The 27,719-nt window shown below is 35.0% G+C and overlaps 1 protein-coding gene across 3 annotated transcripts in view; it reads left to right on the forward strand.

The window, feature by feature from the left end:
- Nucleotides 1-27,719, forward strand: part of TBC1D5 (TBC1 domain family member 5) — a 328,358-nt gene that overhangs the window by 57,002 nt on the left and 243,637 nt on the right. Inside the window, exon 3 of one of the 3 annotated variants that reach the window (XM_052798675.1) lies at nucleotides 11,341-11,495. The exons of the other annotated variants lie outside the window; for them this stretch is intronic. The gene's annotated coding sequence lies outside the window, so the exon portion shown is untranslated. The remainder of the gene's footprint in view (nucleotides 1-11,340; nucleotides 11,496-27,719) is intronic. 3 annotated transcript variants of the gene reach the window in all.

Genomic DNA, 27,719 nt, shown 5'->3' on the forward strand with positions numbered 1-27,719 from the left:
TCCACCTTTTTTCCCACCATCTTCCTTTCAAAATTTTATGTTTCAGTACCTCTGGGGAATTTGCTTTTCCAAGTAACTTTTCATATCAAAAACAAGTAAAAAAAATAAATCCCTCTTTCCTGAATTCTTCCATGTGTGACTCTTACAAAAACCCATCATTGCATTGTGACTCCACTGTTCACTTGATGACTTTCAAACTTCTGCTACTTTTTTACATGCAGAAAATTGTTAGAAACTGGTATATGTTACTTTGCAGGTGTATATCTAGTTTTCAAAGGACTAAATATAAATTAGGTCTTGCCTTTAGTCACAAATAAAAAGACAATGTTCTAACATTTTTGAAGCACGCAATGACAATTTTCAGTCTCCACAGAATGAGAATTTTATGATGTTTCTTTTGATTTGTTCTCATCTGAAATTGAAAAATAAAGCATGGAGCAAAATGAACCATAAGAAACATGAGTTGTGGGAACATGACCTACTTTCAGGTTGCTGTTTCCCTCGTTTCTCTGATATGAGATAATTTTTCTTGTGCCTTGCACATACCGTCAAATACTTAGTATGATCCCCAGGAGATCGGTGGTTTTACCATTCAGCTGGTCAACTGCAGAGCTGAAGCTATTTCAACACCTGTGTGATACCCACATGGGTATACCAATAGGAATCACTAATCGACGTATAGTATTTTTAGACTTGTTTGACAATGTAAGTTACATTTTACATAGTTAAAATGATTTGTAGAAGTGTGAAAAAGTAACAGTCTGTTTCTTGTGAGTCTTTAGTCATTGATTATTAGCAAGTTTAATTTATCCTCACTAAAAGAAATTGAATTACATAAATACATATCTCTGATAAATGAAGACGTTATGCTTCAGTGAAATTGTTAAAATCAAGAAGAAAAGGGGATTAAATAAAGTGAAAATATTTATCTCATAGCTACTTGAATTTCAGTTTGACCTATGTTTGTTAAAGACAGATATGTTTGTCATTCTGATGAAGATACATTTCTTCATACCTTGCTGTTGACAGAATCTCACCTACTTTTCCCATTTATTATGATAATAGTCTAGCAGATGTCATATGTCACAGCCTAGTGAAGTTGTCTCTGCCTATTACTACTTTATAGATAATGTGCATTCTTGGTTTTCTTTCCTTAATTTAGGAATTTTTATATGTTCTTTGACATCACTATTTTATGAGGAAAAGAATAGAGGCAAACTATTAAAAATATTTGAAAGCGATTTTAGAAACAGTAGGCTGTTTTCTTCCCATTGTAAGTACCATTATGTTAAAGTATGCCTTCATGTGGATGCATAACCTAAATCTCATAAAAATGGTCATACATCTTAAAACTCTACTAAATGCTGACTTAATGTCTTATCTAGTTGTGTTGTGCTGCACAACTTTTTTGAAAATTGCTGGATTCAGCGGATAGATACATAGAGACATGCTAGTAAGAGAGGGTGAAAACACAAATTATCATATGTTATGGATACCTGTGGTGATAAGAGTAACAGAAGTCATAACTCCTTGCCTAAAACATAAAACTGGCAAATATTCTTTTTCAAGATAGTTACAATCTAAAAGACAGGATAGTCTCTTATGTAGAAGTACAGATATGCGCAGAGTCAAAACAAGTTTTGGCAGAGATACAGCAAGCTGTCTTTTGATTCACAGCCTTTGAGCTTTAGTGGGACTGGTCTTCAGCACTCATCATTCAAGGTGTGGTATTGTACATCCCTGTGTGTTAAAACTGTATTGAACACACACCACACTTGTGATGATAGAAGCATCACGTTGCAGAAGAAGTAGAGCTACTTGGAACCACAGCCAGATTTCATTCATTTTTTTGGCAGTTGAGGAACTAGCACTTGTCAATTGTATTAGAAAATTTTATTTCCATACAAAGCTTTTTGCTTAAAAGGTTCTTGGGAAGAGTGCGTTTTCTACAAATGTGAGCAGTGTTTATTTTGCATTATGTACTAGCAAGGAAGGTCATTTTGACTTTTCTTTCTTCTGTTTTGTTTTTATGTTTGGGGTTTTTTTGTGTATTAAAATAAAGGTAAAAGTGCCCCCTAGATTTATAGATTTCTGTGCTTTCATATTAGAATCTACAGAAAAATTCCATATAAGACATTATTTTTCTTTCAAAATCAATATTAAGAAGTTTAAAGGCTTTTCTTTGTCCAGAGCAATAGCAAGAACATGCAACTCTCAGCAATTTAATGGAGTATGCTTTCCGGTATTTTACTGTGGAATTGTTGATACATAAGGTTAACTATTTCATGAAAATGCCTTTGTTCTTCTACAGTAATATTTTAGATGAAAGACTGAGTTCTCTTTACATTCCTGGATGGATCATTGCAGTCCTTAAAACTGCATTATATGGTGTACTATAGATGAATATGACAGAAGTCAACATAGGAAACTATTATGCTTGAAGCAGAGGAAATCAATATGAAGCCTGACATTGTTCTTTTACATTTGCAATATCTGTGCAACCAGAATTGACCAAGGCTCAGAATATGTGAAGTTAGACAGACAGTCCTGAAAAAGTCATATTTGAATAAAACTTATGTCACTGTCTGAAGTCAGTATTGAGCTCCTGAAGTTTCTTTCAAAATGAATTTTAATTTCTCTTTTTAAAAAAGGTACTCACGTTTAATTTGTATGTCTTTCAAAGACTTGACTTTTTCAAGTGACTGTATTTTACTTTCAAAATGAAAGCAAAGAAATAAATGAAATTGTAAAGATTGATTATCTTTAAAAGTCAAACAAAACTGAAACTTTGTATGTTCAATAGGTGCCCCTCTTTTGTTGAAATGATCATCCTTCAAATGTCCATCTTCATATAAAGAAAATTTAGAGGAGAGAAATTTGTGTACAATAGCTGATTTTTTAGGTTTTTTCCTCCCCCCTCTTCAAATGAAATGTTGTAGATAGCAAAAAGCAGTCCTGTTACAGTCCTGCTGACACTGAGCAAAAGCCAGACTTGATGCACAGAAAGGAACCTTTTATTCAGTCTTAAGTTGAGAACATTTTTCTAAGTGAGCAAAGCTTATGATACTTAGAAAATATTTCTACCTTTCTGTAGAAAAGACAACTCTAGTATTTAAACTGATTATAATAATGAGGCATCAAACAAGAATATCTTTAGGGTGATGGAGCAAATATGGAGCAGTTGATGTGCTGCCTGTACTGACAATTTCGGCACTTAGACATTATTTGAGGATTTAAGCACTTTCTTCAATCTTCACCTATTCAAAATGAAAGCAGTAGCTGCTTTAATTAAAGGTGAAGTAACCCTCAGTTTTCTCTCCTTACAGTCCATAATGCCAAGTAGACATATATACTTAAATTTCTTATAAAACTTCGTCTGAAATAAGAGAAGGAACTGTCATAGCATTTAGAAATAATTCTACTATAAAGTCTTGTTTTAGGCTTGCAGTCTCTGTTCTGTCTTCTAGAGCTTTTTATTTTCTTGTGATGATAATATGATGGCATAATTTTGAATTCTGCCAAAATTCCAAATATGGTCAAATTTATGACTGTATTATGATTCTTGCCCAATTCTTTGTCCAGATGTGTTTTAAGTAAACACCAGTAATACTTATGGTTGGTGATAATTTCCAATATGCTCAGCACTTAATTTGCTAATATTTGAATTAGCAGAATATAATTTTTTTAAGTAGAATCATTAAATTCATATAAAGTGAGTAATTTTTTTCAATTGTTTAATTCTACCTTTTTTCCCAAAATGGCTTAATCATATTTCATACTTCAGTTTGTTTGCAGGTTACCACTTTGGGTAAGTGTTTGTAGTTTACTGGTTTTTTTCTCAGTAGCAAGATCACTTCAGCTCTAAATCCAAGGAAGAAACAGATACACAGATTTCTATTTTTTTTTAATCTTGCATTCTGTCTGCATTTCACGCATTCATTTTCATTTGATTGGGCCAGATAAACTGAAGTGAGAACTATGACTTTGTATGCAAACTGATATTAACCTGAGGTTAATTTGATTATTAATTAATATCTTAAAAAAATCTGAATTTTAACTGTTAATAAATAAAATATGCAATTCACAAAATACTACCTTTATCACTCATTCAAAAAATATAATTATTGTAGTATCAAAACCAGCAGATTTACATTTAATTTCCTTTAAAATAATGCCCAATCTCTGAACACTTTTTACTGAGAATAGGTATAATCTCACGTGTTGTGTAATCTTACTAATTTTAGCTGAAGTCATTCCTTTGCTTTATCAAAGTCGGCTCAACTACAGGGAGGTGTGCTTAGCTGGAGTAGTTGCTGCCTCCTGAGCAGAGCTCTAGCATTACCAGTTCCTGACAGCTGCAAGCCAGCCTCTGGGCATCTTGCTAAATTTTCAAATGTAATTATACAGTAGACTTCCTTTAACAAATTCTGTGTTCCCAGCTATAATTATAGCAGCTCTTCTTGCCTCTAGCTTGTTCCTTATCTTACAGCCCACCTCCATATCTCCCACTGCTGGCTAGTGTTATCCAGTATTGCTGATGGATCTAGAAAACCAGAGCTTATTCTCTCTATCCTCACAAGTATGGTTTCATCAGTACAGAAGATCCATTTCTTCTGATCCACTATACTGAAATGACATGTCCCATAAAGCTGAAGATTGTTCTCTAATTCACAGAAGAGCTGTTGATTAGCATGCCACTTTCATTTTGCAAACAATTTTCAATTGTTATTACAGGACGTAAGGTAAGGAATTATTAAGAGCTATCCATGAAATGGCTGAAGAAGCTAGCACAGGGAAAGGAGACCGCCTAAAAACACTTTGGTTTTGTGTTGTGCAATTCAGGATATAATTTCTTTAACTATATTATTTGTGCATTAGGTTTTTGTATACAAAGCTGTTCATGCTCCTTTTAAGGGCACACATGTAGCATGAAAATAAAAATGATCAGTGATGGATTTTTTTATTACATGAAATGCTAGGTAATTTTAGCCAAAGAATGATAAAACAGGAAAAGTTACCCACAGATGTGCTCAATCTAGTATTGGTGCATGTTAAGGAAATTTAAAAGCAGCTATGCAGAGTAATAATCTCCTCTCCACCTGCCTGATAGCCAGGGAAGTTGATGTGATGGTTTTTAATATGGGAGTCTGAAGATAGGAGGTAAATGGGAGAGCTTATGCTGTTGAAGATGCACAGAGGCAGCCTTCCTTTTTTTTCAGTCTCTTACTGTAGCTGGCTGTGGCAGGTGGACTGGTATTGGAGGAATGTATTGCCTGGAAGATCACAGATTACTATCTTTTTCAATCTTTCCTGCAGCAGGATCAAGCACATTGATCAAACCTTTTCTTGAGAAGCTTCAGTGAGTGAAATACCCCAGCACTCCTAGAAGTCGCACTCCTAGAAGTCATGCTCCTGCTGACTTTTCATAGTTTGCCTACATCTTTCTAAGAATATAGGCATTTTATGATGTCCAAAACTGTATAAAGCACAGTAAGAGATTGAAAAAAGTAATTATCAGCTCTTCACATGCATGTGCATACATGCGTGCACACACCCACCCACATATATATCACATGCGTGGCAACCTATTTCAGTGAGATGTGTTTTTGAAAGAAACCACAAAATTTACTCTTTTGATTTGTATTCTTCTCTGTCCATTGATTCCCTGCATAATGTTTTAATTGCTGGTCCATTTTGTGTTCATGTCTATGATGCGTCTTTTCTAAATGTAGCACTTCGGATTTGTCTTTTTTGATTTCTGACCATATCTCCCATTTTTCAAAAGCATTCGGAAATCAGATCCTGTCCTCTGAGGTGCTGCTAATTTCTCCCAGTGTTGTATTAGCTGCTGATTTTATAACCACACTGCCTTGGAGTCACTAGGATTGTTATGAAAATACCACATAGAAACAGATCTAAACAGATGTCTCTGAGATCCATTTGAAATATATACCCAGTTTGATACTGCTGTTGAAAATTTCTTTTCAAGAACAACTGCTCTCTGATTTTAATCATTTTTGTGTCCAACTTGTGGTGATTATATCTGGACAGTGTTCTGTTACATTGGCAACAACAGTGCAGAATATGTTTAAAATCTCTCTAATCTCAAGCTTGTATCACATCTACTTTACCTTTCATCCATGAAGCCAGTTAACACCCTTCCAGTGAATTAATTCAGATGAGTTTGAAGGGGGTCTATGTTTTTTTTCTTTATCTTCTTATATCTTCTTCTTAAAATTTGGTTGTGCGATAATTGGTTCTAAAATCTTTTCAGGTTTCACTGGTAGACTGGAACTTGTGGGTGGGACTTATTGCACCTGGGGGGACAGGAGAGGGCTTGTTATAAGTTTATTTGGTTTTTTTTTTTTCTTCTTCTTTTGATTTTCTTTATTCTGATCTCTTAGAAATAATGAGATAATAGATCCTACTCTGTTGCATCTCTCTTCCTCCATAATCTTCAGCATGATTTGTTTCAGGGTTTTTTTTCATTCCTTTTGTTACGTTATTTCCTCTCCTTCTTGTTTGTAGCAATGGTATGTGTGTCTTGTGTCATTGTATGTCTCATTGATCACTGATACAGGACATGGATGAAAACTTTTTTCTAGTGAGACAAGCTGACAGCATGTGCAGAAGAAATTTTCTTCGGTTTTGCGTGTTTTGTAACTTCAGAAAGGCACAGTTGGGCTCATAAGCAGTAAGATTTCAAAGGTTAACATCAGAAAATTAAGTGTTCTTTCATCATATCTTATGTACTAGGTGGAATGGGAGTAAACAGGTCAGTTCCAAAGGGAAATGAGATGCAAAATTTTGCTTATGGGAAGTGTAAAGATAGAGGTGATTACATACCAAAATCATCATGTGGCCTTTTGAACTACAGGCCATTAAAATGGATTGGGGAAAAGATTGAATTAGGGCAAGGGGGACTCTATCCTGAATTGTTACATCAAAGTATATGATAGAAATCCTTTTATCCTGAATGACTGGCTTTGGTATTTGGTATAATGGCCCATAGGTGGCCTTTTCTTAGCCATTTCTTAATAAATTTGTGCATAACCACTTAAAATCCATCATTGATCTGTTGTTCAGCTGTTCTTGTATATTGCAAGATGGAGAATTTTACCCTAAAATAAAACTATAAAATTAGGAGCGGCGAAAGCAGCGTAGATATTTTTTCAGGTCTGTCATTTGAGCCAAACCCCCTTGCCCACCAATAGAGAATGAGGACAGAAGCCAGAATGTTTATACCAATTGATATTGTCTCTTTAATATTCAATGTTTTATCTTTTACCTTTCAGTTTCCTTTATAGGTCACTTAATTTTTGTTATTTTTCTTTAGTATGAGCTAAGAACAGAATATTGCTGAATATGCTAAAATAGATGTGTATTGTTTTTTAAGGCTGGCATTTAAGCAGACAAAGAATCATGCTTAATGCTGCTGTGATAATAAATAGTACTATAATTGATTGTTGATAGAAACCCTTAAAATACATTTTTATGGTTGAAATGTACTTTGGGTAAACAGTGTTCAGTTTGCCTATTAAAATAATTCACTATATACCATGGTTTCTTTGAGTATTAAGGAAGTAGGACTTTTCCAACAACAGTAATTGGTTGACACTGCTTGACCTTAATGCAAAGCTACAGTATTTAATGAACAAACGGAGGGGATAAAGTTTTGATAAATAAGGCAATTTTCATGAAACCTTTAGAAATATGCTTGAAGTCTTTTAGTGTTAGATTGACGGTTTCTCCTTTTGTGAAAAGAATAAGTGAATAATTTAAGGCTATATTTCATGTTTTCAGATCTTCATTCTGTCATATAAATAATAGACTGTGAAATGTAGCAGCTCCTGCATTCACAGATTTAATAGACCTATACAAGTGAGTATCTTACTCAGCTTCTGGCATCTTAAAATGCTCTTTTGTGCATATGTATACCCGAGAAGCAATGCAGAAGTGGAACATTCCTAGACTCTATTCAGTAACAAAATTCCGTACTTTAAGCATGCCACATATTCTGTTTTTAAATGAATTGTTCTTACTGAAATACTTTCAATACAGCTTGATGTCAGTTTCAGTATTTTTAGTTTTCAATTCTGGTACATTATTATGATGGACAGATATCAAAAAAGTAATACGTGGCAATTCAAAATTAAAGCGTAATCTAAAGTTTACTTACGTAAATTGAAAGACATTAGGTTTAGATCCAACATAGGTCTTTGAGACACCATTGAATTTTGATGAGAAGAGAATCAAATGTATTTACTAAAATAGTGAAATATCAAGGTAATTTATATGATTTGCTACATTTATTCTTAGTTATATAATTTCTTTTTGAGGGGAACAGTATTGGGGGAAGAAGAACAGAGAATAGCAAAATTAAGCTAGTTTCTGTTTCCACTCCCTTTCCCTTCCTCTGCCCCGTTAACTGGCTTTAGTTTAATGTATGTTGAAAGGATAGTGAAGTAAGACTTACTGAGAACAAGTGGCAAAGTATTGGGTTGTTTTCATGTTCTCAATTTTCCAAGCAGGAGCATAGTTTTAGGACTAGTGGACCATGGGAAACATAAAGACTCCCTTGGATATGTACTACTGGGCCTATTTTGTTAGCTGCAAAATGTAGCTTTCCTAAATACTTCCATTTAGAAGTTTAAGTTAAATTATCTGCATTTTCTTCCTGATACCTACTTTCAACATTGGAGTAACTTTGGTTGTTAGGAACCTTCTACTAGCATATGATATGATACCGAACTCTTGCTTTCCTCCATTCTATGTAGGTATGCAGGCATCTACACAAGTAAGGAAAGCTCTTTATTCATATTTTGAAGACTATTTTCTGTAAATAATGTTCAAGAAGTGTGGCAGATGGTCTGCCTTTGCCATGGTATTGATTTATGTAGTCCCCATGTAAGTTCCAGAATGTCTAATACAGATCCTTCAGATGAAGTGAGCAGTCTATATGAGGATGTCATCACTTTTGCTAAAATACAGGCAGTTTCTTTCCTGTTCTGCTTACTGATACTCTCTAGTTCATGTAGTCAAGTTACTTTCTCTCTTACTTCTCAAGAAGAATAATCTTTACATCTCGTGTCATGTTATACAAATCTTAACATAATCCTATATTCTGTTCTGTAAATTATTTCAGTAAATTATTCGTATCTTCATCTTTTTCATTTCCACTCATACAGTTTCTTCATATTCACAGTAAGTCTGTCTTTTGATTTCAGGTAGTCCAAATGCTTAAATGGGGAGACATGCTCTTCCCATTCTCCATACTCTGTTCGACTCATTTATAACTCAGAAAACATCAGTGCAGGGATAGAGACCGTTCTACAGCGTAACTTGTTGCAAACTATTATCGCAACTGTATGAATAATGTCAAAATCATTGTGCTGCACTGGTATGAAATATGTTGTCATCACCTCTGTTTCAGAGCTTATGTAGAGTAATATTTTCTATTTCTTTTGCTACATAAACATTATTTAAGCCACTGGCTGGGAATGTTTCTGTTGTTTCAGTAAGAATTTACAGGATTAGTATGTTAAATACATTGATATTTCTAAGCAAACCAGTCACTGATTGGATCCAGCTGTGACTGAATTGACTTGTGATACTTGAGCAATACATTTGTTATTATTCTTTTTTACTTCAGTACAAGACTATGGTCTCACTGTAGCAAGTCCTCTTCAAATATACATATTCACTATTCTTTATTTGCAGGCTTTGTTTAAGGGGAAAATGCAGGAAGGAGGGTATAAAAAGCAAAAGAAGGAAATAGGAAAGCAGAACAGCAAGGAAAGGCAGTAAAGATACTTAGCTAATGGCTATATATAAATGATGCTGATGGTTGCTTTTAAATCCTGAATTGGCTACCATCCTTTATTTAGTCAGTGCGGCTTTTTTTGCTTAATTTGTTAACACCTATAGAAGTTAGAGCAGTAGTTATGACAAATGGACTATGTAATTTGAAAATTGTATTTTGTCACATGTTTTAGTCACAAAACCTAGTTGAAATCAATTGTCCAAACATTCACTTAACATATTAATAAGTAATACAGGAATACTCTAAGCCCTCTTGAATTAGATATATTACATCTTGTTACAAAATTTAATGCCAGGCTTAATAACTCAAAGTATGCTCTAGAATAAAAATACATTTATATCCTGTTATATTGCAACTAGGATGCTAATCCAAATTAAAAAAAACCCAACCCACTATTTAGTTGGAACTGTTTAATATACTCACATGTAGACAATTGTATTTAATTTAATTTCTTAAAAAGAAATCCCTAAATTTATTCCTTCAAAGTGAGTATGTTTTCCATAGTTTATTTCTGAATGCAATTTAATTTGTTTTGACAACAGTGGTCGGATTACAGGAGCTATTTGGGTACTTACCTGCAAAACCAGTGTCTTCTAGGGCTTTTTTTTAAAAATGTGTCTAGATGGTTATGTTCTTAAGTTTTCTGATGGAAACACTGTAGAAACAGAATAAAGTACCAGCTTTTCAAAAAGGCAAGATGCTTTTTCCAATTCAACACTACTAGCTTTGCATAGTTCTAATAGGAAAAATTATTTTAAAATAACAGTGTATCCCATCATTATGTGAATAGAGTTTAATTATCTCACGGTAGTTGAAAAATTCTGCATAAACACGTTTTGAAGAGAGATTTTTTTAAAAAGATTTTTTTCTTGATTTACAAGTGCATTTTTGAACAGTTAAAAGGGCGTTAAAAGATAGATGGCTGATCAGTTGCTGGAATTTGATTTGTTAAATTTTTCTTAGAACCATAGCCTTGAACATTTTTAATGTGTTTATAACCAGCGGTAGTGTGCTATTGAACCCTGTATAATTTTTTTTGGTCTTATTAATAATGAATTAACCACTTTCTAGAAAATACTTCTAACAATATCAAGTTACTGAGATTTGTAAAATACATGTTTTTAAGAAGCTCAGTCACAAGAGAGGAATTGAAAATAATGCTGAGAAATAGCCAAGAATTGCGTGTTGATATAAATTTCAGCTTTAATACTGAAGAAGTCTTTATAATGCTCAAGTGGTTAGAGTTGTCTCTCTATCATTATTGTCACCTTAAAAATAAATTGAACCACGTGGACTTACCTTACATGTTGTTTCTATCTCTCCTGTTACATGATTATGTGAAATACTTATTTGACTTGAAAAAAAATACTAGTTTTGGTCACTTGACTTTTTGTTATATGGAAATTTCCAGAAGAAATCCAATGCCTTAGGTCACTTGAATCGCTTTAGGTCAAACTAAAAATTTAAAATGTTTTTAGCATTTTTTTTCATCAAGCATCTTTATTCTCCATCCAAAGGTCAATTCCAGAAGTCTGGTACCGGGACTGCTACTCCAGCTTCCTTGTTGCTGCTTGTGTCTAGGCCTTATCCCAATGCTACTTGACTGTCGAATGTGCAGAGAATATCATTCTAAGGACAGCTGTCTTCTTTGTGTTTGAGCACCTGCCACTATGTGAGTTATTTTTTATATGTTTTTTTTTTTAAAAAACAAACTGAGTTTGCCTCATTTTCATTAATGTCATAGTTACACATTTAGCATATATAAAAATGATGTTTGTTATGTCTTTTCTATAGTTGTCCAAAACTCATTTTAAATACCCTTTCTGTAAAAAATAAAATAAAATAAAAAAAATCTTATTTTACAAACTTAGGTGCTTTTCTCCCCACTTTACTATGTTAAATTTTGAAAGACAAGTAAAAATATTAACTGTAGTATTTGGTTTTAAAAGTGACGAATGACTGTGTTAAAGTCTGCTTTCCACAGAACTGGTGAAACATAGACAGTGTCAGTGGGAGCTTTTCTTTGCTTTCTCCCATAATATGCCCTAAGTCCCGACCTGGAGGGGCAATTCACTGTCTAATTCAAACCTCTCCTTACATTAACAACATGGCAGTGTTTAGTAATGATACAGTGTTTGCTGTTAAAGACTTGCCAATTTTGCCTTAAATAGCTAGATTATATTACCTCAATTTGCCATATTCCCTCTGTTTAGTTTGGAATTACCTTGCAAATGTTAAGGTGATACTATTGAGTTATATAAAGGAATTTAAAAGTTGAAATCCTCGCAATGTAGATTTAAAGTACTAATGATTAAAGGTCAGGAAACTTATTTTAATAGGAACAATTTTTTTATTTTACTGACTTCCATCAGTGACTTTAGTTATTTTTCCTTCATACTGCTCTGGATAATTTAAAACCCTTTCTGAAGTGATTTTTTTAAGACATGTATGTGCTTATGTTTTTGTATGTATAGTTTTTGTACCTTTTAAGTGTAGTTAGTTTTTTCCAGTGTTGCAATAAAGTACAGAACACTACGCAGTACATTAAAGAAATAGAGCCTATGCATCAGAACAATTTTCATGCCTCACTCAATTCTTAATGTAAATTAGTAGGAACATTGGTTATCCATTTGAGAAATTGAGTTGGTATAAAAATAAAAATGCACTTATGGTGTGTGGTGCTTTGTGTATCATCTTGGGAGTGTTTTGCTGTTTATCTGTCACTTGCATTAGAAAAAGCAGTCACTGGCTGCAGGTGACATTAAAAATTAAAGGTTAACCTCAATTTCTTTACTGACCAGACATGGGGCAGAAAGTTCTTCTGGCTGTGTGCCTGAATTTTGGAACTGTCAAAAAGAGTTGAGAAGTAAAGACTTGTGCTTTTGGTGGCTTAGTCTTTTTGTGTGTGCATGTGTAGTTATACAGTTTCACTATTTTCAAGTGTTTAGACTGCTTATTATAGGTTATATCAAGACCATTTGTCATTGCATCGAACTTTGTGAAATTAAAAAATGACATGATAATGCTATAGTAAATAATTATAATGAACTCATTGTACTGATCTACATAATTTTGGGAATGTCTTTATTTTGTTACTTAGAAAAACTAATAAAAATAGCTTTTTCCCTATTACTAGAGAATTTGTGTCTTTCAAAAACTAGTTAAAATTGTTGTTGAAAATTGCTATAGCAGCTTTTGAATATTCTGGTTAGCTCAATGTACACTTAATATAAGACAAGATTTACATACTCATGAACAAGCCTGGGAGATCTTTCTTTAAGTATTTATTAAGGCTTTTGACAAAGTTGGTTTCTACCCCATGGTGAGTTCAGAGTGAGCCAAATTGGGTAGCGTAATGCTTCCCTCCTCTCTCACTCAAAGTGTCAGAGGCAGCATTCAGACCAGTGAAGAAGACTAGCTTCAGGCAACAGGGGTTCCATGTAACCGGCCAGATATCTTTCATTTGCAAAGTAGGTATTATGCTTCTTCAGTGGTAGACCATGCTATGGGCAAGTCTTGATACTTGAGATGCAAACTCAAAGCTGTGGCTGCTGCTCTTTACCTTCCATTTCATCTCTTGATTTTACTTACCCATGCAATAACATAGTATGCATTAAATCATTAGACCAATAGATCTGTTGCTTCTTGTTGGCTGCTGGGTGAAAATGAGAAAGGAAGAAAGAAAAATGAAATTGCCTGCTCTGTCTTCGTGATTAAAATAGACTGCCAAAATACACCTGTTTTCTTTCCCTGTCCCACATTTGCTGAACAGTGAATCTCTTCTGTCCTTGGCCGTTTTGCCTCTTACAGCTCTTCTTAGAAAAACGAGAAAATAGAAATTTCATTAAGGAAAGCAATGAGTATTGCTTTAGAAAAGAACATTGCAATTGACGTTTTTTAGGAGCCCTAGTATTTCAGACACGTGTACAATTGTTTTAAAATTATGTATCCATGTGCTTGCTTCATCGTAAGCTTGACACAGTTGTTTCAGGACTGGTATGCTGTAAATTTTTCAGACTTTGAATTAAATCATGTTAAGAATTCTTTGACTGGAAAGTGATAATGTGCATTTCATGTATTTTACTTATTATTCCTAATTTGTTAAACCTATATTTAAGACCAATAATTTCTTTGAAGACAAAATATTTTTAAATGGCAGTTATTTATTTTCCTGTATTTCGCCTTGTTTGAAATTATTCCAATCTTCTCCAAGATTGGAGTTTTACTTAACACTTCCCAATTTCTTGCGTTACAGATTTTTTTATGTTGACATAATAATGAAACTGGTCAAACAAGTTTCACTATTGAAATAATTTATAAGGAAACCAAAGTACTGTATAGCTTTATACATAGTTCCTTTGACTTAAGGAGTAATTAAATCCCATATAATAGTTGATACTTGTTGGCTTGTAGCCTGGCTCTAAAGTCTCCATTTTATAAACTGGGTTATGAAACATCGGGAAACATGAACTGTATTTTTCAGAGGAAATATCTCAGATAATTAAATACTGCAGAAAGTGGTTATAATTTGAAATGCAGTACTTTCTAAAAAGAAATCTTTAAGTGATTTTATGTATTTTCTTACAGGCTCTAGAATAGTGGCATTTTATGATTTGTCAGTTACTTCCTTTAAGTTCAAATAAACTTCTATATCAGTCTAAAAAGCACTATCTGGTGACTTGCAATCATGTTACAGATGGCATCTTTTCTTAAACACTACAATAATCTGTGGTTTGTGTAGCAACTAAATTACCCATTTGTTACACTGTTACACAGCTCATAGAGGTCATCACACATCTGTATGAGCAGAACATTTTAAGTCTTTAAAAAAAAAACAACCCAACACACATTCATTGCAATGTTTCTGTTATTGTTATTCCTACAGTGTGGGTGGTCCATGCACTTATGTTTAATTTATGGCTATATTGCAGAGATCGGCTATAGAGATAGATATCCATAAGCTAAGGACTTTTTTCTCAGATGTACCAAAACTTGCAGGACATGCAGCTTCAAAGGGTGGAAGAACAGGTCCAAGATTGAGAGTTATTTTGCAAAGCACTAAAATGAAATTATATCAATTCCCCACAAGGGTACATAATGTCACCTCAGGACTAGTAATTCCCAGAGCTTTATTTTAGGTAACTGTTAGATCCTCCGGGTGAGGAGTAGCACTACTCTGTGTTATTAGCCCATTCTCTTCAGACATCCTTTCTTCTCTCTTGGTATCGTGTCAGGATTTATCCACTTTATGTAGCTGGTCCCCATTTGACAAAATTGGTACTGCTTCACATCCTTGTTAGTTCAAGTTGCCTCTGGCAGTGATCCTTGTCCACTGTATCTCCCTTGCCCCTGTCCCCTGCCAGGCTGCCCCATTTGCCTCCTGAGCCACATTGGGGGCACTGTGGCTCTGAAGGCTGAGCTGCCCTTGGACAGAGCCCAGCCAGGTCTGGCAGAGCTTTTTTCATTGTACTTGGTGCCTGCTTTATAGTTCGTTTTCATTTTAACCAGGAAACCAGCGTCGCTGGTTGGAAATCCCAGTACTCAGGAAGACCTTACTGCTGCTTTTCAATATTTAAAGGGGGCTTATAAGAAAGTCGGAGACACTTTTTACCAGGGCCTGTAGGGATTTAGGCCTTTAGTTTTAAACTAAAAGAAGGTGCATTTAGATGAGATATAAGGAAGAAATTCTTTACAAAAGGGGTGGTGAGGCACTGGAACAGGTTGCCCAGAGAGGCTGTGGCTGCCCCATCCCTGGAAGTGTTCAAGGCCAGGTTGGATGGGGCTCTGAGCAACCTGGGCTAGTGGAAGGTGTCCCTGCCCATGGCAGAGGGGTTGGAACTAGGTGATCTTTGGAGGTCCTTTCCAACCCAAACCAGTCTATGATTCTACTTGAGGACAGCAACTTCTTGCCTTTGTTGTTACCTGCTTACTATTATGTATGTTTCTTACATAGTTTTCATTATATGCCAGCTCTTCTGCGTTTTGTTGACCTTCAAACTTTTTCAGAAGCATCGCACTGGTAACAAGTGGTATTACTTGAACCTGGTCAGAAGACTTTTATTTGTGGGGGTTTTTTTCAGTAAGAGACAACTGCTAACTTAGATGATCCTAAATGCTAATCAGAATTTGTTAAATCAGAATTATTTGTTAAATAAGAATTTGTTAAAGTTGTTCTTAAAGGATTAAAAGTGGCAGCCTTAAGTGTTTCTGAATGAATAAAACCATGGAGGAGAGAAACGGTTAGGTTGTCAATGGTATATTTTTAAAAACAACTTTGTAATGATATTTTGGTGCATTTCAAGTGACCCTCTTACCATAGATGTGACCATCACAGACAGTTGTCTCTGGTGTGTTCAGAGCTGTGATAATGTTCCAGTAAGTTTTAAGGAAAAAAAAAATTTCTAAAAAATTGGCTGCAACTTCCCTTGAAGGGGAAGGAACACTATTTCATGGCTATCCTTGGCTCTCTTTTGTTTGCCTCTCCTCCACCCCAAGAAATACTGTGGGACTTAGAGAATGCTTTGTTTCTAGGACAACTTAAGGAAGTTCACAGATTTTTAGTGCTTTTTACTCTTAAGTTATACTGATTTGAATGTCTGAACATAACACTGGATGATGCCGACAGGTAGCAACGTAGGGACTGTATCTCCAACGCAAGTATCAGCATTTCTCGGTTGTTGTGACTGGCCAGCATTTGTAATTAGATGGAAAGTGGATGAATAAAGCCAGATTAAAGTGACAGTGATAACCAACTGCCTACTAATTTACAACCCTCTGCCCATTGCTGAGTGCTATTTATTCAACGAACACATATATTAAATATATAACTTTATACATTTCTTTAAGGTAATAGGAGCCACAATGGTCAGAAGTTGTTCTTTATTATTAGTGCTCTGTTGTATTTGAATAAATTGGTGTGCAACTTTATATAAAACTCAGATCTTTCTGAGCAACTTCATGTGGTTCTATTCAAGGTTGCACTGAGTGATGTACAGTACATGACTTCATATTAAAACACTTTCCTTGAGAACATAGTGTTTCTACACATTTATACTTTTTAAAGGAGGATTAAAATCTTGCCACCGGCTTTTGCAGTAGTTTTCTCAATGTTATGTGTCTGATCCTGTAAGATCTTTTCTAATAAGCATTAATTTAATAAGCATTGATTCTGGTACAAATGGTTGAACTAGATTTAGGAGAAATGGATGAATGTTGTTTTATTATTGTTGTTCAGGAGCATGCATGCCTTGCAATATTGAGGTCATACAAAAAGCACAATCAGAAGGTTACTTGTATCTTGAAACTTGCCTTATTTCTTGTCATTTGCAAGGGAGTTGTAGATCAGTTGCAAGAATTTCTCTATATTATAAATGTTCAAACTTTACCTTGAGTTATTAATCTAGATTATTTTAAAATCCCAGAAATATACTCTATAGTGGGATCCAAGCTGGAGCCAAGAAAAAATTGTCATTGTCACGTTAACTGTGTTTGGTGGAGGGGAGTAGAGGGTTGAAAAGGAAGAAAATGCTCTTTTTAGGTGAATGTATTCTTCCCATAAAATGTAACAATAAAAAGTAGATCAAGACATTCTTGCTTGGAGACACTTATGCCATCTGATAGGAAAATGATTTTAATGAATTTAAAATCCAGAAGCAACAGTATTTCTTCCCTGAGTAAATGGTAGGGAGACCTTAATTACACATTGCTCTTGAAAGGACAAGATTGTACTTAGTTTCTTTTTGGTCGTTTAGACTCAGACTTTGGAAAGTATTTCACTTAAAGCAAATACAAATACAGGAGTACTTTTCTGAATTTTCAGACTGTTACTGAGTTTTCTCAGTATGAAAATACTTGAACAGGAATTTAGTGGAGCGGGTTTTGTTTTTTTTTTTTTTAACAGAAAAGTCATACAGTATCTTCAGTTGGATTTTGGCTTCAAAACTTTTAAAAAGGCATTTACTTTGTAAAAAGTAAGTTTTGACAAAAGCAAAGGAAATGGCTAAATGTTTAAGTTGTGAATCAGTATCTAGTTACATCTAATCAAGACTTAGTGCTCCAGTTAAGGATATTTTATAGTGTAAAACTCTGCTCCGGATGAATAGTGACCAGCTAGAGGAATAGTGACCAACTAATTATATATCTACATTCATTTCACATATTAAATGCATTTTGATGAGTCAAGTGTGAATGTTGAATGTATTTGTGGTTATTTTTGTGCATGAAAACTATAGTTACAAAAGCTGCATGGATTTGTAGCATTTTCGGGGGGGGAACAATCATGGTTTTGTTTTACTTACTTTAATATTTACTTTTTAGCAAAGATATGTAATAGACTAGCATAAATATAAAAACATTCTCATACAAAATCTTTTTCTCATTCCAAAAGATAATGTATTATAATACATCATGAAAAGGATGAACTATTTTGTATAAAAAAGAAAGTTCTCATATTCAGCAGATTTCTTAATTCATGACATTTTCACTCTACACAGGGATCTGCCTTATGCCCCTAGATTCTTTGCAAAGAAAATTTGGCTAATGTAGTTTTCTGTAACTTTTCTGACACTACTCTTCTGGTGTAATTGCTTTCTTGAATATATCATTAGTGGGCAAAATTAAAATGCAGGAACCTGAAACACAGAAGAATTCATGTGCAAGCTTCTTTGAAGAATTGCGGTAAAAGCTGCATATAAGACGTAGGCAGTATTCAAATAGTATTCAGCATCTTGTTTCTTGTGACTATTTTAATTTTTGTAATTAACGTTGAGGTTAGTTTAAGGTTTCGGTATTTTCCTTGCAGGAAATATTAGGGAGTGATATTAGATTGATTTCACTGTTTCCTGTACAAACAAACTCTGTGAGTTTGCGATGGTCTCCTCATTGTCCCTGAAGGTTTTGCTGTTAAAAGTCTCACAAAATAACTGTCCCTTTTCACAGTATTTGTAGGGTGCTGAGAGGAAGGGATTGTGTTTGGTAACCATAATTTGGACCGGTGCAGCAGTGATGCCCCTACTGACTCCCCTTTTGCCAGGCATTCAGCAGAAACTTAGGAAATTTAGTACTTTACACAGAAAATAAATTGGTTTAAGTAATTGTGGAAAGGCAAGTGATGCTTAATGGAAGAGGCAGTTTGATAGTTTGGGTCATCGTCTGAGCCCATACATTCTCCACTTGCCAAACTGGAACATAAACTTGAAGTCCTTTTAGATTCATTTCTATTACATGGCTCAAAGGTAATAGTGACCAGAAAAGTCACTCTTCTTTTAAAGAGTTTCTCTTTGAATGTATACACAGTCCTTGCATTTCAAGTTGAGTCTTCTCATGATTGTATGTTGAGTAACTTGAAAAACGACATACACAAGCAGCAATTTCATTATACTCAGGGCTGGCCTGACTTGTCTTACATGCCCAATTTTGCTTCCTTAAGATGAGTAACATTTCTACATTCACATAGTGGTTCTCGGGTATCTGGGAATCACCTCTTTAAAAACAACTTATATATCTGAGACTGTGGTAGTCTGAGAGCTGTTTCATTACATGCATTTGCATTTACAGTCTGAAAATGTCATAGTAAGCTCTTACCAAAACACAAAAAAAAGTTCCTCATTTCAAAATAAGTCAGAATATTCAGACCAATTTGGTTTGACAGTTTTTCATTCTGGAAGCATAGATTTTTTGAGTCAGATTTACATGTTAAAAGATTGAAGGAACTACTTAGCTGACCATCACAGAAAAACCCCGACAAAGTGTACATAGAAGCACACAGTTTTTGTGTGTAAGTGTATATGTGTTAAGACAGGTATGAGAGGTGAATATTCTTCTTAACTGAAAAGTTAATTTTCCACTCTGAGGACCTTTAAAAATCATTCTATCCGTTTGGTGGAGCAATAGCTTAGTTAATGAAAATTGATATTTTGGAGTTTTTCATTCTTGTGTAACATCTGTAAACATGTTCCCAAACTCTACATGCAGTTTGTAATTAACATAGTGTTTCCATGGCATTTTGTCAGTGAATAGAAAAAATATTATTTATACAGCTGGGGAAAAAATTTCATTTTCGTCAGCGATACAGTTGTTTGATTTTGGTGGGGTTAAAATATTAAGCCATCAATGTGAAACTTGTTTTTTCGTTACCTTCTTACAAACCTCTGTAGGTATTATGCACTCCGAATGAGCAGTGAGCTGTAGCCCAGCACCCTGTCTATACAGGGGTAAGATGGATTTAGAAACAAAGCATTTTTTCCTTTTACAGAAGATCTGTACCTCTGATCACAGCACTTAGTTTCTTTATTTTTCATTGGTGTTTTCTCTCCATGTAATGTACATAGGAAGTTAATGATGAAAGAGCAGTAAAGTATTCATTGAAACTGAGAATTATAGTATTTGCAAATGTAAAATCATAATTTACATAAATGTTATAGTCAAGAACATTATGAATGTAAATATGCCTTCATCTATTCTCAGTCTTATAATGCCATTTGTTGTCCAGTGGGAGATGAAGAGTGATGTTGAGACTGCCGTTTAACCTATTACAGCAGCCTAAAAAAATTAAATAGCCTTGATGTAAATATGAGGTGGGAAAAAAGTATTCATCTCCATTAAGTGACATAAAAAACCATGGTAAGAATAACAGGCGGGTGGGTGTGCATTAAGCAGTGAAATCCCTAAATTCGGACTCTAATTATAAGCACGAGGACAATTGCCTCCCATGTACTTAAACTGTTATGGGTTTTTCAGACAGAAAACATGCTTCATCGTTCTTCAGGCACCGAATATGGATTTTCTTTTGCATTCTTTTTCATCTGATACATGATTCCTTCTCCCCTGCTGCTAAATGAGGGCCTAATACTAAAAAGCTGAGTTTGTTATGTTTTCCGTAGTAAGATTAGGTCCTTAGGCATTTTTCTAGATCTCATAACTATGCTGAGGAAGTCCTACCCATTTTGTGGTGCCATGAGCAGGTGTTGCACCATTAATTCAGATTATTTGGGGCAATTACTTTAGCTTTGATTTTTGTTTAATTGTTTCAGCTTCATACTAATGTTATGTAGGCCTGTGGATGACCGGTGTTTGATTAATCTGTTGCACCACATAGATCGCTCTTTCTTTGTTTCTCGATGATGTATTCTTGTAAAGATAGATAATATACTTGCACCCTTTCCTAACATTATTTTTATGTTACATTAGATAAAGTAATTTTTTCATATTGAGTAATTGGAGAAAAGTATGACCCATGGAATCATAAATGAGAACAGAGTTGGTCTGTAAAACTGTCTTTTAAAGTTAATTGTGTATTGCAGTTTCTTTAATATTAAACTGCTTTCAGTGCAGGAGAGAGAATTTTGATTATTTAGCCATTCCATCTTTGACATAATACAAGGTAAAGATTTAATTCTTTTTTTTTTTAAATCAAAAACATTACTTCACCTTTAGCTTGATATTTAAGATACAAAAAGACATGCATTATATCCTCAGCTAACGTGATGTAATAATTAAGATGACGTATTTCTAGACCGAATTTGTCTGATTTTGTTTTTCAACAATTGTGTCTTACTGTCCTTTTCTATGCTTGATTAGAGAGTTATTGACTATTACATCTTTTCCACATGTAGTAAATTGTAGATCACAATCAAGTCACCTCTAATCTTATCATAAATAAACTGAACATACTGATCTTGTATCTGTCTCTCACACACATAATAACAAGAAGGTTTTTGTGATTGTAATTCTTGTAACTCCTTTTTGGGCCCTTTTAATTTCAACTTTCTTTTAAATTAAAGATACTAGGCCTGGTTATGGCATTCCAGTGATGCCATATGTGCAGATAATTTCAGGTCCTTAGTACTACCATATATTTCCCTGTAATGCACCCAGGGATTGTTTTTAGCTTCTTAGCTACAGCAACACAGTAAGAGCAAAAAAAAGCTGTTGGGTTATTTACTATGACTTGTAAGTTCTTTGGGGATTCACTGTTTTCTAGGATGTAATCCTCCATTTTATGTGGCCTGTCTTGTATGTTCTTAATGTTCTTAAGGTAAATAAATGAAAATAAATGTAATTTCTACTCTGAGATTTGCTTAATTTGTGGAGCTTATTGGAAGAATTTTTACTTATTTTGGTTGTCATAGAGCTTCAGCTTTTCCCATAACAGTGAAGAGTCAGTCACCAGGTTTTATGTGTATTTTGTGTGATTGATATTTTAAAAGAGACAATAACAGGGACTTCACAAAGCATTAGAGCATTAATACAGCACAAAGAAGGCTTATAATGTGTTTAGCTTTTGCTGATACCTAATGATACGGCAAAAAAGCACTCTCCTACAAGGCTGCTTTTAAGATCTAAGGGAACCAGAAGAATTGTTAAGAATAATAGATAGTATATCTTGGATTAATTTTTTAAAATTTGTTTTTGGGAGTAGAAGCACAAAAATCCTGTCTTAATCTTTCTCTTTCTTTTAGGTATGCTGCTTATTTAGCTTTTAGTAACTTGTAATTTAAGATCACAGTTATTAGGTGTATTTCTGCATTTTATATATCGCTCCCAGATGCTACAGTATTAGTTTTTATCACTGCATATTTTATGAAATGTCAGCCTTCTGTTGGCTGTTCACGCAGCATTGTTAGTGATCAAAGCCACAACATAAAGGAGAGGAATCTAAACAGTTGGCTTATCTTTGTCCTTCATTGTGACACAATACCATAAAATTACTTTACTATATAAAAGGCAAGCAAAGCTTCATGTAGCACACTCTGAACAGGTGAACTTTTTGTTAAGCTCAACAAAATAGATAAACTCTTATCAATGATATTTTGTATAAGGAAGGTAAAGTTAACGATATCTTTTCTGTTTGGAAAAAGTTTTCATCTTTTGCTGCCTTTTTAAAGCACAATAGTCTTTTTTTGTATTAAAATGCTATTATAAATCTATCCATTAAAACTTTTTGAAATTGAAGAAATGTTGTGCCCTTTAGAGTAATCTGTGTGTTGTGTTTTGGAGCTTCTCTGGGATACAATTAGTCAAGGCATATTATATCATTTGAAGAGTGATAATTGAGAAGATAATAGTCTGTACATTATGAAAACTGCTGGTGATTTTCAAGTATATTTGGATTTTTTTGGGGGGGGGTATGTGTGAGATTATCTAAATTTCTGGTTAAAAATATCAGAACAAATATCAGTCAGCCTTAATTTTTCTGCTTGCCTAAGTGAGTTGTATATCAGAACTGAAGTAATAAAGTAGGAAAAACTCTACAAGCTCTGGAGATATTCTATAGGAATAAAAATCTTGAATGATTTCGATCAGCTGTTGTGTATGCCCTGCACAGCAGTTGGTTCAATCAATTTTATGTTTTGGGATGGTTTTATTAAAACGAGCTGCTGCTTTCGGTAAATCATTGTAAAGATGCTAGCTTTGTATATGCTTTTTGGGGACCTGCAGCTTACCAATGCAGTCTCTCAATATAAACATACTTAAGCCTGCTTACTAAGAGGCTGAGCTGAATTAGTGACCCCCTTACAATGTGGAGTATTTATCAGGGCATGACGGAACATGAAAATGGAATTACAGTCTCATATTAGGATAGTGGTGGAGAAAGTAAAAGAGCAAAAGTAATTCTATCATGTTGTGGAGGTCAAAGACAGGCATGATAGTAAACAAAGCTCTGGACAGTGTCTCTTAAAGAAGATGGTGATGCACACAACTTGATAGAACGTGTTTGTGTTTGTCTTTCCAGCTGCTGGTATCGTCATGCTTTTCAGTAACTTGTATGCATGTATTCTCTTGCAGTGTGTGACCATATTTTGATAGACACTTCAGAGGTTTTGAACAAACTAACAGTGGTATTCTTCTGCATGGCGTGATCAAGATGGCCACGTTCATCCATTTTTACTTGGCATTGTGATCGAGATGGCCATATTCATCCATTTTTACTTAAAATCTGGCACTGGAAGAGATCATTCCCATGTACTTTCAAAGGTTTTGTTACTTCTTTCTTGATGTGCTTAGAAAATACAGCAGGTACAAAACAAACTTAAGAAGCATTAATTAATTATTTTCAATTAATTGATTTTGAAAAGTGGAAGTTGGGAAAACAAAAAATTCTGACAGTAATAAGTAGTTATCCATCAGCTACCTGACAGTAGTGTGCTCAGTGCAGGTCACCCTTCCTGTATGAATATGGCATCACATAGAGTCCATGTAACTGTCGTCTCCTCCTCAGCCTCGCTGCCAGCATCAAGTTTATGATCCTTCTGCTACCCCTCAAAACTGAAAGGGCTGAACATTCAAAGTTACAGACCTATTCCCCATCTTTCTCAGATAAGGCCTTTTTATAATGTTTCTGTTCTGATTTATTGAAGAAGTAGGTCTCCTATTGTATGTTTTCATCCACGAATTTTACATGTCTTATATCCAGTGGGATTCTGATTTACTGAGGAAGGCAGAAAAATCTCCAACCTGACCTGGCTGTGATGAAGGATTTGGAGTCGCCACAAAGATTGTGATGGTTATAGCAAGCTTACTGTCCACAGCAGGAAGAGCTGTGCTCCTAGGAAAGAAAGATGTACAAGGTTCTATAATAGTCCTTTAGCTACCTGAGAATCAGGAGGCCAAATATGTTGGCACTTTTCCTTGCAAGTCCATAAGAAATTTAGGTGAACAAGGAAAGAAGGCAGAAAGGAATGAAGACAGTCTTTAAAGAGAGTGAAATCTTCGTCTGCTGATCTTAGTATCTTTGTCAGAGGTTTCAAAAGTCTGTAGTTGGAGGGTAAACATTTTGTTCAGGACTCCTTTTTATTTGTACATTTAAGACTGCTTCAAACACCTGGTAAGATAAACAGATGCTAATGACACCGTAAGAGCTGGAAACATACAAAGCTTATCAAAGCAGGTTCTCGTACCTTACACTGGTGAATCTCTTTGATTCCCTGACCAAGCAGTCATGCATTCATTATTAAATGCACAGCTTTCACATATCCATTTGCAAACCTAATATACACCAATTGCACAGTGACCAGAAGTCAAGTCGAGTCAAGTCTTGATGAAGCATAATACATAGTTTGAAAGATGTGATACTTGTTTCTGTAATTGGTGCTTTGTGGTGCACAGTTTCAATCTTTGCATGAAGAGGTAGTAAAGAGATGGGATGATAGCTCTTTGTTAGTATACTGGATATAATCAAGGTAGCTTGGTGCCTTTTAACCTGATGTTCTTGAATCTTGATACACACTTATGCAACTGATACGCTTTGGAAACTTAATTTCACTTTAGAGATATTTTGCATGTGCATATGCTCAAAATACTTTGTAGATTGGTCATACAATTTGTGAGCATGTAACCTTATTTCCATAAAAAAAACTTTTATGACAGTTTTGACCACTTTTCCCAGCTGGTTGCAAAGGCATTCTCTCCTAGGTAAATGAATGCAGTGGTTTGTTGAGCTTGCAGGCAATGCTAGCACCAGCAAAACCAAAGGTTTTTCACCCCTTTGTTAATGCGCAGTTATCCTCAGATCTCTAACCTGAGGGTTATAAATGTAACTGACAGAGAAAATTGAGTCAAATTCATAGTCAGAAATTTCTTAATAAGATATAAATTGTTAGTTTGGACTTGATTCCCTGTCGATGAAAATTGTGTTTCTGAAATGTAGCTACATTAGTTTACGCAAGGGATATCACAGTGCTTTTACCTATGGGATGTAGTAGTCAGATTGCTGTTCTGCGCTGCAGAAAGCTCAGTGAAGGTAAGAAGTACTTATAAACAAAATTATGTACAAGAAGAGATGTCATACTGCAGCCACATATTTAAGGACTTCCAGTTGAACCCATGCTCTCTTATTAGCAACATGCTAAATTATTTTGAAACACTTGCATTTTCAATTTTTGTGAGCCTTTGTCTCTGGGCTGCTAGAATTGGCAAAGGGAAAAGTCAGTGAGGTTTCTAGGAAGCTGTCTTCAGTATACCTTTTTATTTAATATGCAGATTAGTATTAATGATGAGCACAATAGGAACTGTGAGTGTTGGCTCACCTGCAAGAGTTAAGGTGCTTTCATGGTAACAGTAGAATAACTCAGATCTTTCCAAAACTAATGAAGTTTTAGTTCAGAATTTATTGGTAAAATGTAGAGTATGAGTGCTAAAGACACTTTTTTTTGAATACAGAATCTCAAGTATAGCTTATATGGAAGCTGTTAGAAATTCCTCTAACTAAACTTTAAGCCATGTCATATAGTGCCATCTTCCTCTCCTGTTTTTTGCCTGAAAAAATTACACTCAAGGGGAAGCAATTCTGCTTAACAGAAGTTTCCGTCTATTCTCTAGCAACTGAGGAAAAACTGCAGTGCTTCAGACTTTGTTTTGATAGTTTCATTGATACTGACCATAATGATGCCTCCTTAATTTATAGTGAAAGTATTGACTTATGATGTAAAAAAAGTTGCAGTCACACAATGATACTTGTGTGGCATCTGAGAAAATCTTTACTGATTTTCTATACCTCGCAGTTCAAATACAGACCAGTGGAATTTGCAGTGATGGTACAAGGTGCTAGTTCATAAAGCCTTGCAAATTTGTGTCCAACTCAGGCAAGCAAAGGGGGTGGTATCCTGCCTGTTCCATCTGAGGAAGAGGAGCTTGCTGGTCAAGTCTTTCACCAAAGTGAGAGGGGCAGGATTGGAAAGGGAGGGCAAGGCCTTTGGGATTGGTGAAGCAGCTATCCACAGGCTCCTTAGCATTGTTACTAAAGCAGCAATCCGGCCAGCCAGAAGAGGAGTTTGCAGCAAGGGGGTGCTTTTTAACTGGGGCAAGATTTTGAGGATTAATGTTTGGGTTTGATGCATCAATAAATCCCAGCTTGCACTTCTTAGAACTCTACATTTGTAAGGATTCAAGCTGGTAACGTTCTTTGTGTTAAAAACATGCAAATTTAAAGAAAGATGCTTAGAAAGCTCAAAAGAGCTTCAGAGTGCTCCCGTTCGGAGGATATCAACAGAATGCTGAAGAAATACGAGTATTGCAGAGATTTTGGCTGTATTAAGTGTCCACTTTGCTCACAGAGTGTATGCTGCTAAGCTCTTCCATGTAAATACTGGCAAAGACCCAGGTTTCAGTTTCACTGAAGTCCACCCCAACTGTAATAACTGTAATCATGAGATTGCAGTATTTATATATTCATGAGGTGCACTTTGTTTTTAGTTGTGATATTAAAATGTGGCAAATTGCTATACAGGTACGAATGGAAAGTTCATATTCCTAATTTTTATTATACTCTGAGAGGATTCTTATTTCAACTCGAGGTTGAATACTTTTTCAGAGTGTTCAAAAGAAATGTAACATGTCCAACTTCTGATTTGGGGACCATAAAGACAGATTGTTCTCTTTCATAGCAATTGAGAAGGTTACTATTTTAAAATATGTATGTGTCTGAGGTTGCAAAGGGGCTAAAGAGAAGAAAGATAAATGCTTCCTCCATTTAACTGACATGCCATTCACGTCAGTTAAAGAACAGTTTGGTTAAAGGTGGGAGATGCACCACTTTTCAGGGCTCTTTGTTGGATCACCTGCCAGTCAATGGTGTACTGTGACTGTATGGGGAATGTGATTGCCTTTCTAACTTTTCATCTCATGAAACCTGTAGGGACAAGGTGCTGAGAGAAGTTAGGTAAAGCTAACAGTGATAGGCATGGATCATGTTTTCTGCTTACTGGTGAGCTGGCAAATGAGGAATATGTCACTCTCTTCATAATGGCTAAAATGGGATGAGCTCAGGAATATCTGAACTTTAGGCATGAGAGACTTTCAGACCCAGGAGGACACAAGTGGGTCTGCTTAGGCTTGCACAGGGAGGCCATGCTCTCTGTAGGGATGAGTAGACTTCTGCCATGAATAGCAAAACAGAGAA

The sequence above is a fragment of the Harpia harpyja genome, chromosome 1 (assembly GCF_026419915.1).
Source record: "Harpia harpyja isolate bHarHar1 chromosome 1, bHarHar1 primary haplotype, whole genome shotgun sequence".
In the NCBI taxonomy this organism is placed as follows: domain Eukaryota; kingdom Metazoa; phylum Chordata; class Aves; order Accipitriformes; family Accipitridae; genus Harpia; species Harpia harpyja.